The sequence below is a fragment of the Ursus maritimus genome, unplaced genomic scaffold, assembly GCF_017311325.1.
Source record: "Ursus maritimus isolate PB19 unplaced genomic scaffold, ASM1731132v1 scaffold_4, whole genome shotgun sequence".
Lineage (NCBI taxonomy): Eukaryota > Metazoa > Chordata > Mammalia > Carnivora > Ursidae > Ursus > Ursus maritimus.
The window spans coordinates 9,365,746-9,379,838 of record NW_024426552.1 but is presented as its reverse complement, the minus strand read 5'-3'; the positions used below and the strand labels follow the sequence as shown (position 1 = coordinate 9,379,838).

The window sequence follows — 14,093 nt, the reverse complement described above, 5'->3', positions numbered from 1 at the left end:
AAATTGAATCACTAATCCAAAATCTCCTAACAAACACAAGTCCGGGGCTGGATGGATTCCCCTGGGGATTCTACCAGCCATTTAAGGAAGAGTTAATATCTAATCTCCTCAAACTGTTCCAAAAAAAAGAAATGGAAGGAAAACTTCCAAACTCATTCTAAGAAGCCAGCATTACCTTGATTCCAAAACCAAACAAAGATGCCACTAAAGAGGAGAATTATAGACCAATATCTCTAATGAACATGGACGCAAAAATTCTCAATAAAATACTAGCAATTAAATTCAACAGTACATTAAAATAATTACCCACCATGATCAAGAGGGATTTATTCCTGGGCTGCAAGGGTGGTTCAATTATCGCAAATCAATCAACACGATACACCACATTAATAAAAGAAAGGATAAGAACCGTATGATCCTGTCAATAGATACAGAAAAAGCATTTGACAAAATACAGCATCCTTTCTTGATAAAAACGCTTAACAAATAGAGATAGATGGAACATACCTCAACATCATAAAGGCCATATATGAAAGATCCACAACTAATAACATCCTCAATGGGAAAAAACTGAGAGCTTCTCTCCCTACAGCCAGGAACAAGACAAGAGATGTCTACTCTCACCAGCATTGGAAGTCCTAGCCTCAGCAATCAGAAAACAAAAAGAAATAAAAGGCATCCAAATTGGCAAGGAAGACGTCAAACTTTGACTATTTGCAGACGACATGATACTCTATGTAGAAAACCTAGAAGACTCCACCAAAAAATTGCTAGAGCTCATACATGAATTCAGCAAAGTTGCAGGATATAAAATCAATGTGCAGAAATCTGTTGCATTTCTATACACCAATAATGAAGCAGCAGAAAAAGAAATCAAGGAGTTGATCCCACTGCAATTGCACCAAAAGCAATAAGATATCTAGGAATAAACCTAACTAAAGAGGTAAAGATCTGTGCTCTGAAAACTACAAAATACTTGTGAAAGCAATTGAAGAGGACACAAAGAAATGGAAAAGCAACCCATGCTCATGGACTGGAAGACCCAATATTGTTAAAATGTCTATACTACCCAAAGCAATCTACACATCTATTGCAATCCCCATCAAAATACAACCAGCATTTTTCACAGAGCTAAAACAGATAATTTTTCACAGAGCTAAAAACAAATAATCCTAAAATTTGTAGGGAATCAATAAAGACCCCAAATAGCCAAAGAAATTGTGAAAAAGAAAAACAAAACTGGAGGCATCATGATTCCAGGTTTCAAGCTATATTACAAAGCTATAGTCATCAAGACAGTATGAGACTGGCACAAAAATATACACATAGGTCAATGGAACAGAATAGAGAACCCAGAAGTTGACCCATAACTATATGGTCAACTAATCTTTGACAAAGCAGAAAAGAATATTCAATGGAAGGGCACCTGGGTGGCTCAGTCAGTTAAGAGTCTGCCTTCAGCTCAGGTCATGATCCCAAAGTCCTGGGATGAAGCCCCATAATGGGCTCCCTGCTCAGTGGGAGACCTCTCTCTCCCTCTGCCCCTCCCCCCACTTGTGCACACTCTCTCTCTCTCATAAATAAGTAAAATCTTTTTTTTAAAAAAAAAAGAATATTCAGTGGAAAAGAAGACAGTCTCTTCAACAAATGGTGTTAGGAAAAACTGGACAGCAACATGAAGAAAAATGAAACTGGACCACTTTCTTACACCACAGACAAAAATAAATTCAAAGTGGATGAAGAATGTAATGTGAGACAGGAAACCATCAAAATCTACAGAAAAACACAGGCAGAAACCTCTTTGACTTTGGCCATAGCAACTTCTTTTTTTTTAATATTTTTTATTATATTATGTTAGTCACCATACAGTACATCCCTAGTTTTTAATGTAAAGTCCCACGATTCATTCCTTGCGTATAACACCCAGCGCACTATAGCAACTTCTGACTAGACACATCTCTGGAAGAAAGGGAAACAAAAGCAAAAATGAACTTTTGGGACTTCATCAAGATAAAAAGCTTCTGCACATCAAAGAAAACAATCAACAAAACTAAAAGCTAAAAGGCAGCCTATGGTATGGGAGAAGATATTTGCAAATGACATACCTAATAAAGCGTTAGTAATCAAAATCTATAAAGAATTTACCAAACTCAACACCCAAAAAACAAATAACCCAGTTAAGAAATGAGAAGAAATGAATAGACACTTTTCCAAAGCAGATATCTAGATGGCTAACAGACACATGAAAAGAGGCTCAACATCACTCATCATCAGGGAACTACAAGTCAAAAGCACAATGAGATATCACCTCACACCTGTCAGAATGGCTAAAATTAACAACTCAGGAAACAACAGATGTTGGCAAGGATGTGGAGAAAGGGGAACCCTCTTGCACTGTTGGTGGGAATGCAAACTGGTGCAGCCACTCTGGAAAACAGTATGGAGGTTCCTCAAAAAGTTAAAAATAGAACTACCCTATGATCCAAGAATTGAACTACTAACTACTTACCCAAAGGATAAAAAAATACAGATTCAAAGGGGTCCATGCACCCTGATGTTTATAGCAGCATTATCAACCGTAGCCAAACTAGAGCCCAAATGTCCATAAAGAAGATGTGGTATATCTATACAATGGAATATTATTCAGCCATCAAAAAGAATGAGATCTTGCCATTTGCAACAACATGAATTGAGCTAGAGTGTATTATGCTAAGTGAAATAAGTCCATCAGAGAAATACAAATACCATATGATCTCATTCATACGTGGAATTTAAGAAAGAAAATAGATGAACATATGGGAAGCGGGAAAAGAAAAAAAGGAGAGAGAAGGAACAAGCCTCTTAACAATGAGGGTTAAACTGAGGGTTGATGGTGGGAGGTGGGTGGGGGATAGGCTAGATGGGTGACGGGCATTAAGGAGAGCACTTGCTGTGATGAGCACTGGGTGTTGTAAGGGATGAATCACTGAATTCTACTCCAGAAACCAATACTGCACCATATGTCAACTAACAAAATTTTTTTATTTAAATTCAATTAACCAAGGTATAGTATATCATTAGTTTTTGATATAATGCTCAATTACTCATTAGTTGAGTATATCACCCAGTGCCCATCATATCACATGCCCTCTTTAATGCCTATCACCCAGTTACCCCATCCCTAACTACCAAAATTTAAATAAAAATGATAATGAATTAAAATTTTTAAAAATTTTAAAAAAAGGATAATGGAAAAAAAGCATGTAGTTCAATACCTGACCTGTAATGGATGGTCAAGTGTTCTTTTAAAAGTCCAGCTCCCATGTACTGAACCACTAGTATGTGCTGCAATATGTTCTCATTTAAAATTCTTACAATAACCCTATGAGATAGGGGGACTGACCAGTCTCACCCACTTTGTAGATGAGGAAACTGCAGCCTTGGGAGGTTAAGAAACTTTCCCAAGGGGAACCACTAGGAATTGGTCACTGTGTGTCACTAATTCATTTACGGTTAAATCCCAGTCTATAGCAGGGCCATTAGAGGAATCAAGCAGCCAGAGTTGTTTAAAAGTCTTCGCATAGGAATATGTAATAGAAGTACACCAAACTATTTTAAGCACATTCCATGCATCTTCGATGGCATACTTCAACTGTAGACTTCTTGAGGTCATATATGACTTAATTCCACTCAAAGGACAGGTAATTGGTAAGGATGGACATATGATGGACATAGAGATGTGTTGCCTACACATATCCTCCTTCAAAAAAGGGTTGCCCCAGCTGTTAACTCCTTCAGAATCGCCTGAGCTACAGAAAGACCCCAACCCAAGTTCATGGCTTTGCAAGTCACCCTATACCCAAGGACCGAGCAAGCGGATGAGCCATATCAGGCCAAAATGGGCTCCTCTCACAATACTATTCATTTTACAGCTCCCCTCCAGGTTGGCAGAAGTATTGTTAGGCCTGTTCCAAGTGTGAATGTCTCCTCCCTAATCTTGCTGTTGTTCCTAAAAATGTGCTGCACACCAAACTCCACCCCTGCATCCGCTTCCAGAAAACTCACCAAGTTTTGCATCTAACTTTGGCTGGCAAGGAGTGGTATCAACCCAGATACAAGTCTGATTGAATATCCAGGGAAAGAAAAGATCCTGTTATCCATGCATTTGCAACTTGAGTCCAGGGAAGGAAATGCAGTGAGGTGTGGCTGAAGGGCTAAAGTGTATGTAAAAATCCACCCCCATGGTCATGGACAGATTAGAGGTCCACAGACTTAAAATGCAGAGAAGGAACCTCCCTGGAAAGAGTCAGAAAGAGTCCCTCTACTGTCTGTGCCATCAATTCCACAAGGCCAGATAGTGTACTTTTTAAAGAGGTGTGTGATAAGAACATTGAAACTTGATATTTCAAAAAATATAGACCAGTTTCAAAAAATATACATGCCTGGTTAAGAAATGCCCTCCAAGTGGCACTTTAGACTCTCACCATTATGACCAGGAAAAAAAAAGATATAAAAAGTCATGTGATTTGTGCAAAAAGCTCCTTGGCTGATAGTAATTGTGGAATATATATATGGAATAATTACTGTCAACACATATATTCACATTTCCACTTAATCAAGGTCAAAAGAAGCTAAGTAATGTAGGGTGGGGGAGGAGAAGGAGTAAATTGTTCCATGAAAATTTTTGAGCTGATTAAAAATTTACAGAGAAAAGAATCCATTCCAAGCATAGCCACACTGTATCTCCTACATAAAGGGAGCCTGGTTACTTAGCTCTAAACCCTGCCGTTTGGGCTATCTGATTACACCTTATCAGGGGCCATTAGTGTCTGATAATAGCAACCAGTCCCTTGTTTGGTCAGCCCTAATTTCCTTAAAGAAAAATCTCCTTTGGTATGCAACTCCTCCCCTTGTTCACCCAATGGAACAATGCAAGGAATAAAGATATATATTAAGATCTGGCACCAAAAGGCAAGGTCACATCCTGCCTATCCACAAATACACCTTTCCATGTTCCTATCAGAAAGCAGCGTCCTCTTCTTGCCCCAGGCTTTGCTCAGCAACAGAGAGATGAAATGGAATGCAATGTTCATTATGTTAATTTAAAAATATGTAGAATGTGAGTCAACAAGACTGTAGAAATCTTTTAACTCAGCCTCTTCCTTTTACATGTCAAGAAATAGAAATCCATAGTCTCATACTCCAGTAGAGGTCACCTGGATTTCTGATTCCCAAACCAGGCTTAGTTCCACCAAGACAAGTCATGATCCATATCATAACATGTCTCCCACAGTAGACTTAGGGAGAAAACCAAAACTATTCACCCTGCTTCTTTCCAGGAATGTCATCTTATCTTTGCCAATGTGTGTCCTGTGACATTTATAGACATTTTAAAGAGAACTCTGGCTAAATGGGACCCATCACCAGAGAATGATGGCTAGAGTGGTAAAAATACCCTTTAAAATAAAAATCCTATTGATATTGACCTCTGGTTTAAAATACAGTCTATCCCCAGTTTCCACGTAGGAGAAAAAAGATAGAAGATACAGAAAGAGGGAAAACCCTACAAGAAGAATGAAACTATTATTGGCAGACAAACTATTCCCAGAATATGGGAAGAGAGGTCACTTACTACAAAATAAAGCCAACAGCTGCCCCATTGGAGCTCAGACCCTTTTTCTGTCTCTGTACTCACAAACCAAGGTCTATATGTAAAAGAAAACGGCTCAGCCAACCCCATGTTGGGTAGGCACAGGTTTTTGATAGTTCTAATCCCTTCGGAGCCTCACTTTATACTTTTATCTGAAAAAGGAAACTAAATGACTTGAAGAAAGGAGAAAGGGGGTGAACAGTGAAGGTGCATTGCACACGGGGAGTGGCAGTTCCAACTGCAAGGTGCCAAGAGCTTCAGTAGGAGGAGATGCAGGGTTCATACTTTTTCCCCATGTTCTATCCATTCAGAAGGTCAGGAAAGCAGATAAGGAAGAGAGGGCTCTACTTAGCAAAGAGCTGGGAGAAAGAACCGCAAGGTAGAATGCAAATTAGGAGAATAAAATCTACAGGGCTGCCAGTGAGACCATGAAGAATGGCAAGAAAACACGTTTGCCCTCTTAAATTAAATATCCACTTCATGTCTGGCAAAAAGCAGACTTGGTCATGTAGAAAACTGAACCCATGGTTTGGAGGAAAAGTTGGGTGTTCAGAATAAATGAGAAGAGATAAGGAGATAAAATGAAATGCAAAAAGATGGCAGATATTCAGAAACAACACTGCCAACTTCCAAACTGTGAATTCTTTTCTTTTTGAGATGTATCTACTGGGTGGGGGAGAGAGCTAGAGGGAGAGAGAGAATCCCAAGCAGACTTCCCACCAAGTGCAAGCAGGAGTCCCATTTGGGGTTCCATCTTACTACCCTGAGATCTTACAACCTGAGCTGAATCAAGAGTCAGATGCTCAACCAACTGAGCCACCCAGGCGCCCAACACACTGTGAATTCTCGAGGAAGACACCAGAAAAGGTGAAAAGAAAGTTTTGATTTAAAATAATTTATGAAAATGTTAGAATTTTTTTTAAAAAGCCAAAAAAAAAAAAAAAAAACTAAACACCTGAGTATGTGAGAGGAGAGGGTTCATTCATCATGTTCCAAAATAAATTGATGAAAAGAAGCCACATCAAGATACTTTCTGACAACCCTTATATCAATGAATGGATGAAAAGGCATTTAAGAATTCAGGCAGAGGGGCGCCTGGGTGGCACAGCGGTTAAGCGTCTGCCTTCGGCTCAGGGCGTGATCCCGGCGTTACGGGATCGAGCCCCACATCAGGCTCCTCCGCTATGAGCCTGCTTCTTCCTCTCCCACTCCCCCTGCTTGTGTTCCCTCTCTCGCTGGCTGTCTCTATCTCTGTCAAATAAATAAGTAGAATCTTTAAAAAAAAAAAAAAGAATTCAGGCAGAGGGATAGGCTGGTGATGGGTATTAAGGAGGGCACATATTGCATGGTGCAGTGGGTGTTATACGCAAGTAATGAATCATGGAACTCTACATCAAAAACTAGGGATGTACTGTATGGTGACTAACATAATATAATAAAAAAATATTATATAAAGAAAAGAATTCAGGCAGAGGGGAAGAGGCAAAAGAAAAAGAAACAAAACAAAACAAAACTTAAAGCAGCTTCAGACGTCCCTTCCAGGACACTGAAAGCTAAAAGAAAATGCAACAATAGTTTTGCCTGAATTTAAAATGAATAAAAGATTATGAAGAGACATACGCCAATAACCAAGAGAGGACTCAAAAAAATAAAACTGTGATCTAAAAGGACTGCTGGTAACACTGAAATTCATGAAGGATGATCTGAATGAAGATTATGAAAACACTGACCAGACTGAATACAAATGTAAAATACGTCTTACAGATAGAGAATAGTAAAAAACATAATAATTATTATTTAGTATCAATCATCTGAATGTAAAAACACAGGTTATATTTTTTCATTCTCACAAATGGGAAAGGGAAGTAAAAATGCATTAAATCCCTTACTTGATATAGAGAGTTTAAAATTTTTTTCATTCTTAATTTTGATTATTTATGGAAATACACATTTTGAAATTTTTTTACTTAGAAAGCCACCAGTAAAATTAAGAGTACATCAATTCAAAACTCAAGAAAATGTAAAGGTGAAAAATAAGTACTCAAAAAAAAAAACATAGGGTAAAGGAAAAAAAAAAACTTACCCAAAAAACCAGCATAAGAATCATGGCAGAAACAAATAAAAACATTAAAAGGTGATCAGATTGGATTTTTAAAATCAAATACACTGTGCTCTCAAGAAGTATGTTGAAACAAAATGACCAGAAAAAGTTAAGAAGGAGCATGTGCAAAGATTACATCGATTTTAAAAATAGATTTTTAAAAATAGGAAAGTATGACCGTTTATTTCTGATGAAGTTGAGGTCCAGGTAGAATATTAAATAGGACAAAGACTATAATTTTATATCGATAAAAATAGAACCCAAAATGAATACATAGCAATCATAAATACTTGCCAAATACTGTAACATCATAATATGAAGCAAAAATAGAAATGAGTAATAGTATTTAAACAAACAAAAAAAAAACTTACATTGAAATGAATATGCATCCTCTTAAATAATTCTTGAATAAAATATTTGAACAAACCAACAAGTGGACTTTTAAAATAACATTTTAAAACTAACAAAACTTAAGATAATACCTTAAGAAAAAGATCAAAGTCTAAATAAAATTATCTAGCAATCTGGGATTAAATATTCATTAGTTCAAACGGAATAGTCTCTGAGGAGAAATATTATGCCACAAGCCACTTCCTCATTATTTGGACCAATAGGAATGCCTCCCTTGTCATCACCACTGCCCCTCTGTTAGATTATCTATTTCTTGTCCATCTCACTCCCATGGTCTGGCTTGAGTCCCACTACCCCTGGACACACTTCACCCCTCTTCATCCTCCTCCTCCCCTCCAGAACATTACTGCTGACACGCTCTGTTCCCCCTTCGTGGTCCCAGCCCTATCAGACTCTCCATCCTGACTATTTTCCTGGCCATTTCCTCTGAGACCACAAATTCCTGGGGCCCTGGGTTGTGTCCTGTAACTTCACTACCCCACCACACAACAGAGAAAGCCCTCAATTCGTTTCTTTGTTTGCCTAATCAATCCAGAAATTTACAAGTGCCTATTGGTATTGATTCCTGTGTAGCAAAATAATCCTAAATTAATAATTGAGTCATATCTCCCCCCAAGAAATTGGTCTAAAACCCTTGTGCACACGCGCATATACATACATACCTAGCGAGTCTTAAGGCATTTCTGAAGTCCACCACTTGCTCTTGAAGCTTTAAGGTTTAGTCACATGACTCTACGGAATAAAAGCTCAAAAGCAGTCGGCTGTCATTTTTCATCCTGGTTTGGCTTCGCCTGAGTGGACAGTGAGAAAACCCAATGAGCCTAATCCCAGTTTCCCATTTCAATAACCTGTTGGTAAGGGGTGCTCTTATAATGGAACTTTTACCCAGACAATTTGCCTTACTCAGCTAATGGCCTGAGCATCTCTCTCGGCCAAACGTGAGTACGTTTCCCTCTCTTTTAAGAGGTGACTTTCTATCTGTTCACATTTCCTGTACAAGTTCTACTCCCCGAGACCAGACTCACGTACCCAGGTCCCACCCATTAATTAACCTGCCGGTCTTCGGGAGACCACAAAGAGTTCTAAGGACTGAGAATTCTAATTACTACACGTATTAATGGGGGCGGGGGAGGACTGTTCTGCTTCACTTTTCCTGTACTGAAAATAATAATAGGTAAAAACCCCTGGAATCTGCCAAGGAATTGGCTGAAATAAATAGTTAAGAAAATGACAATGGTGTGCGGTTTGTTTTTTGCATGCCTCTGTGCATCATGGGCCTAGGGTTCTAAGGAGTTTGTCACTCCGTTCTCAAATTGGGTTTTGAAGTGGGTTTTTAGAAAGAAGGCGANNNNTCTTCACAATTCAGTCATATGGAAAGGGGCTCAGCTGCAGCGAAGGATGCTGGTGGATGGTCTGAAAAAAGGGTACAGCGGGCAGACAAGATGAGCGTTAACAGCAAGACCACGTGTGCATCATGCAAAATGAAGAGGAGGTTGGCACTGATCCAGGAGAGCTGAGACACAAAGTCCACAAATCCAAATTATTCAGTACAAAGCCCCACTTTCAAAAGATGGGCCAGGTCCATAAATATATCCATAAGCCTGTCTGCTAAAGACACAGTCGCTCGCCCTGAATGTTTGAGATGGAGGAAATAGAGCATCTACTTAGTTAAAAAGCAATTTTTACCCATCTTTTTATATCGCAAAGCAATTATTGCTCACTCACTGCTTTAATTTGTTCTGACAACCTAATGTCAGATAACACCAAAGAAAACAAATGAAAAATGGAAAGAATAGTTAGTCTCCTATATGATATATGTTTATGCCAAAAAAGATTAGTTAAAAATCCATCTTCCTCCACCTGAATTCAGAGCCTGTTTAAGGGAACTGTCAGTAAAATCATTACTAATGAAGTACCAGACTACCCGAAACAAGGGTTAGAAAGGGAATTTAAAAGATAAATGCAATCGCAGATGTCACAAACTTTTCATTAGTGACTGAAGATGCTGGGAAAGTTCACGTTTTCAGTACAGCCCGTGATCGTTCCAAGGACCCACAGATCCCATCTCATCCCACCCTGCGTCCTCATCTCATCTTATCTCTGTGCTCAAACCCCCACTCCCAGATTTTGGAACTTGGCTTTTCCTATAAAAATTAGAAAGGAAGCTATTGTCATCCTCTACCCCAACAACCAAACCCTACACCTACTTTCTTGGCTAGCACTGCCTTTGGTATTTATAAGAAGCCATCCATCTTCAAATTACAAACCATCGCCATGCATCCAATTCTCAGAGACATCTTAAAATCCCACCAAGGGGCCCACAAGAAGACAGCTTTGCTTGTGAAAAGGATGGTGCTTGGTCTAAAGATACACATCCAGTGGCAGCCTGGGTGGCTCAGTTGGTTGAGCAGCCAACTCTTGGTTTCGGCTCAGGTCATGACCTCAGGGTCCTGGGATCGAGTCCCGCATCAGGCTCCACACTCAGTGGGATTTTCTCTCTCTTGGCCTCTGCTCCTCCCTCTGCTCATGCTCTCTCACATTCTCTCTCTCTCTAAAATAAATAAAATAAATCTTTTTTTAAAAAAGTCATGCATCCAACTCTGCATTTGGACACTGGGTTTTGGCACAGAAAGTGGAGAGCAGTGAAAATCACAGATTGGTCAGGGAAAAACAAAGGAGCAGGAGCAAGGTCTGGTAGTGTGGTAGTTTGGAAAGTGGGTTTCAAATCATTAGTCTCTGCAAATAGATGCTCCCACCCAAGCCCTTTGTCTAGTAGCTTGATCTTTTTTACTGGGGCAAAAGCCTGATTCTTCTCCCAAAGAATAATGGGAGATATCTCAGACAGAGTAAAAGAACAAGAATTCACTGTCCCCTAGACTTCTCCTACATCTTAATATTTTACTGCCCATGTCAATCTGGAAACCAAATGAACGTCCAGTAGTCCAGCGCACCCTAGACTTTCCCTTCTCCTGAAGTCCAGGTAATGGCCAACACTGCCACTCCCCATTTGCTCGGTGCAGATGGGAGGACCAATTGTATCTCATGCTTGGACTGACAAATGGATGAGTGACTGGGAATTGGTCAGCTGAATACCTGCCATTCCGGCAAAATAGGTTAAAAAAAAAATCAGCAAAGAAACTAACAGAGGTGCCTGGGTGGCTTAGTCAGTTGAGTGTCTGCCTTTGGCTCAGGTCATGATCCTGGGGTCCTTGGATCGAGCCCAATGTCAGGCTCCCTGCTTCTGCCTCTCCCTCTGCTGCCACTCCCCCTGCTTGTGCTCTTCTTTCTCTGTCAAATAAACAAATAAAATCTTTTTTTTAAAAAAAGAAACTAATAAAAAACCTTCATGGTGAGGTGCTATAAATCTATGAACAAGCTCAAAGCTTCCGATTTCCCTTTTCCAGTTACACCAAATGCCAAGGAGCAGGATCACAACAGCTGTGAGACTGCTTAGAGGGATCCCCAAGATGTACCAACACGGAGCTTGGACTTCACCTCTGAATCCATATGAACACTATTCCTAATGTACTTTTTTTTTTTTAGAGAGTGAGAGCGTGCACATAGTGGGGAAGGGGCAGAGGGAGAGGGAGAGAGAGAATCCCAAGCAGGCTCCACGTCCAGCATGGAGCCCGACACGGGGCTTGATCCCACAACCCTGAAATCATGACCTGAGCTGAAATCAAGAGTTGGACACTTACCAACTGAGCCACCCATGTGTCCCTAGTGTACATTTTTAGTAAGTAGTAATACAGTTCTCATTTCAATGATAGGCCATTAAGATTTTGCTTTGAGCTAAATCTATAAAGCTAAAAAGTCAACTCACTTATGCAGAGGGGAAGGAGCTCTGCTGGGTGCTGAGACATAGGTCTAAACCAAGCCTTAGATAGACAGCCAAGGCTTTTGACCATGCACCCCTCCAGGAATCCCACCTGTGCCAGTGTCAGGGGCTCTGAGAGTCTGCGGAGAAAGAAAGATGCAAGACTTGGGACGACAAAACCCTTGCCTAGCCAGAGGCAAGGCAGGGCTCCAATCCTAGTGGAAAACTGGTGTGTAAACTCATTATGAGAAAGAGGTCTCATCCATGGACCACTCAGCCAACCTTTCAGAAAAGATGAGAGGGTAAAGTAAGGCTGCTGTTTTCCTGGACACCTAGGGTAGGAAGGATACCTGAGGCTCACCAGACTCAGGGCAGAAGGAAATGGAAGTCATTCCAGGCCCATTCACCCGTCGAGACGGGCTGGTTAGTACACTGATCAGAACAGGCTCAAGGGCCAAGGGTGAGCTTGCAGGCAGATGCATGGCAGCATACACCACTGGTCCAAGCTGGGATGAGCACGGTCCTGATGAATCAGGTACGCAGAAGCAAGGCAGCAGCCCGGGAAAGCAGCACGCACTTGCATGGTCCTTCTCAAAATCAACGCGCGAGCTCTACATCCCATGTGTCTAAAAGCAGCACTTCCTTTACAGCAGCTGCCAGCGGGCTGTCACATGTTAAGTGATGCTTGAGCAGAAATCACTCTGGAAGCATAGACTCCCTCTGTTCCTCGGACACTCACCGAGCACGTACAAGATGCTGGCGTTTGAAGATGAGCAGGTGGTTAGTGTGCACACGTCAATCCTCACAACATGTTAAGGGTCTACAGAAAGTTGAAGGCCTCTCTGCTAGCTTCTTCCTTACTTTATACTCAGCAAGGAGAGTTCAGCTTGAAAGTCAGGGTTTGCACTGACAACAGCCTGCCCAGGCTTCTGTTTGTTATTTTTTGCCAAGTCTTATCTTGGTGGCTGTTTTCCTAAGAGGCTTTTCTGCTAAATTCACTTTACTGTGTTTTTTTTTACTAAATGGATTTTATACCGTCTATCATATGGGCTGTGTTAGGGGCATGCAGAGGTTTCAGGGTCTGATATTTTTATAACTTAGCACTTTGGAAACTGCAGAATCGACAAGGACTTCTTTACGTGATACTCGGTGCCATTTTCACACAGCAGCTATGAAAGACGTAACATGCTTTCTCGTTGTTCTTAGGAATAGTGAACAGCAGTATTCCCTAAGTTGAACAAGACATGGACTCTTTTTATAGGAAAACATTGCCCACATTTACCACCTACTCACCTCTAGACCCCACGGGTGCAGTGAAGTCTGAGAATGGACTTGAGTATATAAACTCCCAGAGGGATTTCTATGCAACACCAGATGCATCACATCCCCAGTCTGAGTAACTTGCCTAAATTGTAATATTTCTTAAATATGAACCCAGATAAAACTAGGAATAAGTTCCCTCTATTTAACAATAACATTGAAAATAAATGTAATCAAAATGATTAAAAAGCCACAAAACTTCAAATTAATAAATCTATTTTAACATGGCAGGTGCCGATGTAACCATCAAAGTCAGTGTGAAGGCAGTGGCATTATTATGTGCACCACTAGCTGTGAGGTGCCCCCAGAACTTCTCTGTACTGAAACTACGATAGGCCTCTGCTTGTACAGCACTAGGTGACAACCTGGGTCCTTTCCGTGGAAAGGAATCTTGTTGCATATATCCTAGGTCCACCTCTGTTCTTGCATTGGCATGTGACAATCAATAACTGCTGTGTTGCTAGGCCAGCACCTCTCTACCACACACATGACCACAGGGTGCTTATCCTTTTCTAGTTATTTCATCAATTTCACAATGGTGTGTCCCCTTGCTATCTCTAACTTCAGCCCCTCTTCTATTCAGAAGCATGTGCTGAAATGCCTCCCAAAATCAGACTTGGAGTCATAGCCCCAGACTGCATTTGGTTCCAAGAACCCCATGGAGTTTAAGTTCTGAAATCAGCACCAAAGGCAAAAATTACAGTCTAAAGTACCCTTAAAATTGTCTTGCATTGTGAGTCAAGCATGAGATCCATGGCTTTATCTATAGAGCCCTGTAGAATAATTGTTATGCTCACTGAAGTTTGAAAACCACT

The 14,093-nt window shown here is 40.5% G+C and overlaps 1 long non-coding RNA gene across 6 annotated transcripts in view; it reads right to left on the bottom strand.

The window, feature by feature from the left end:
* Positions 1–7,045: 7,045 nt before the first annotated feature.
* The window catches only part of LOC121100388, a 116,758-nt gene continuing 109,710 nt past the window's right edge, over positions 7,046–14,093 (bottom strand). For all 6 annotated transcript variants that reach the window (XR_005832120.1, XR_005832116.1, XR_005832118.1 and 3 more), the window contains one exon: positions 7,046–8,932. This is a non-coding gene — a long non-coding RNA (uncharacterized LOC121100388). The remainder of the gene's footprint in view (positions 8,933–14,093) is intronic.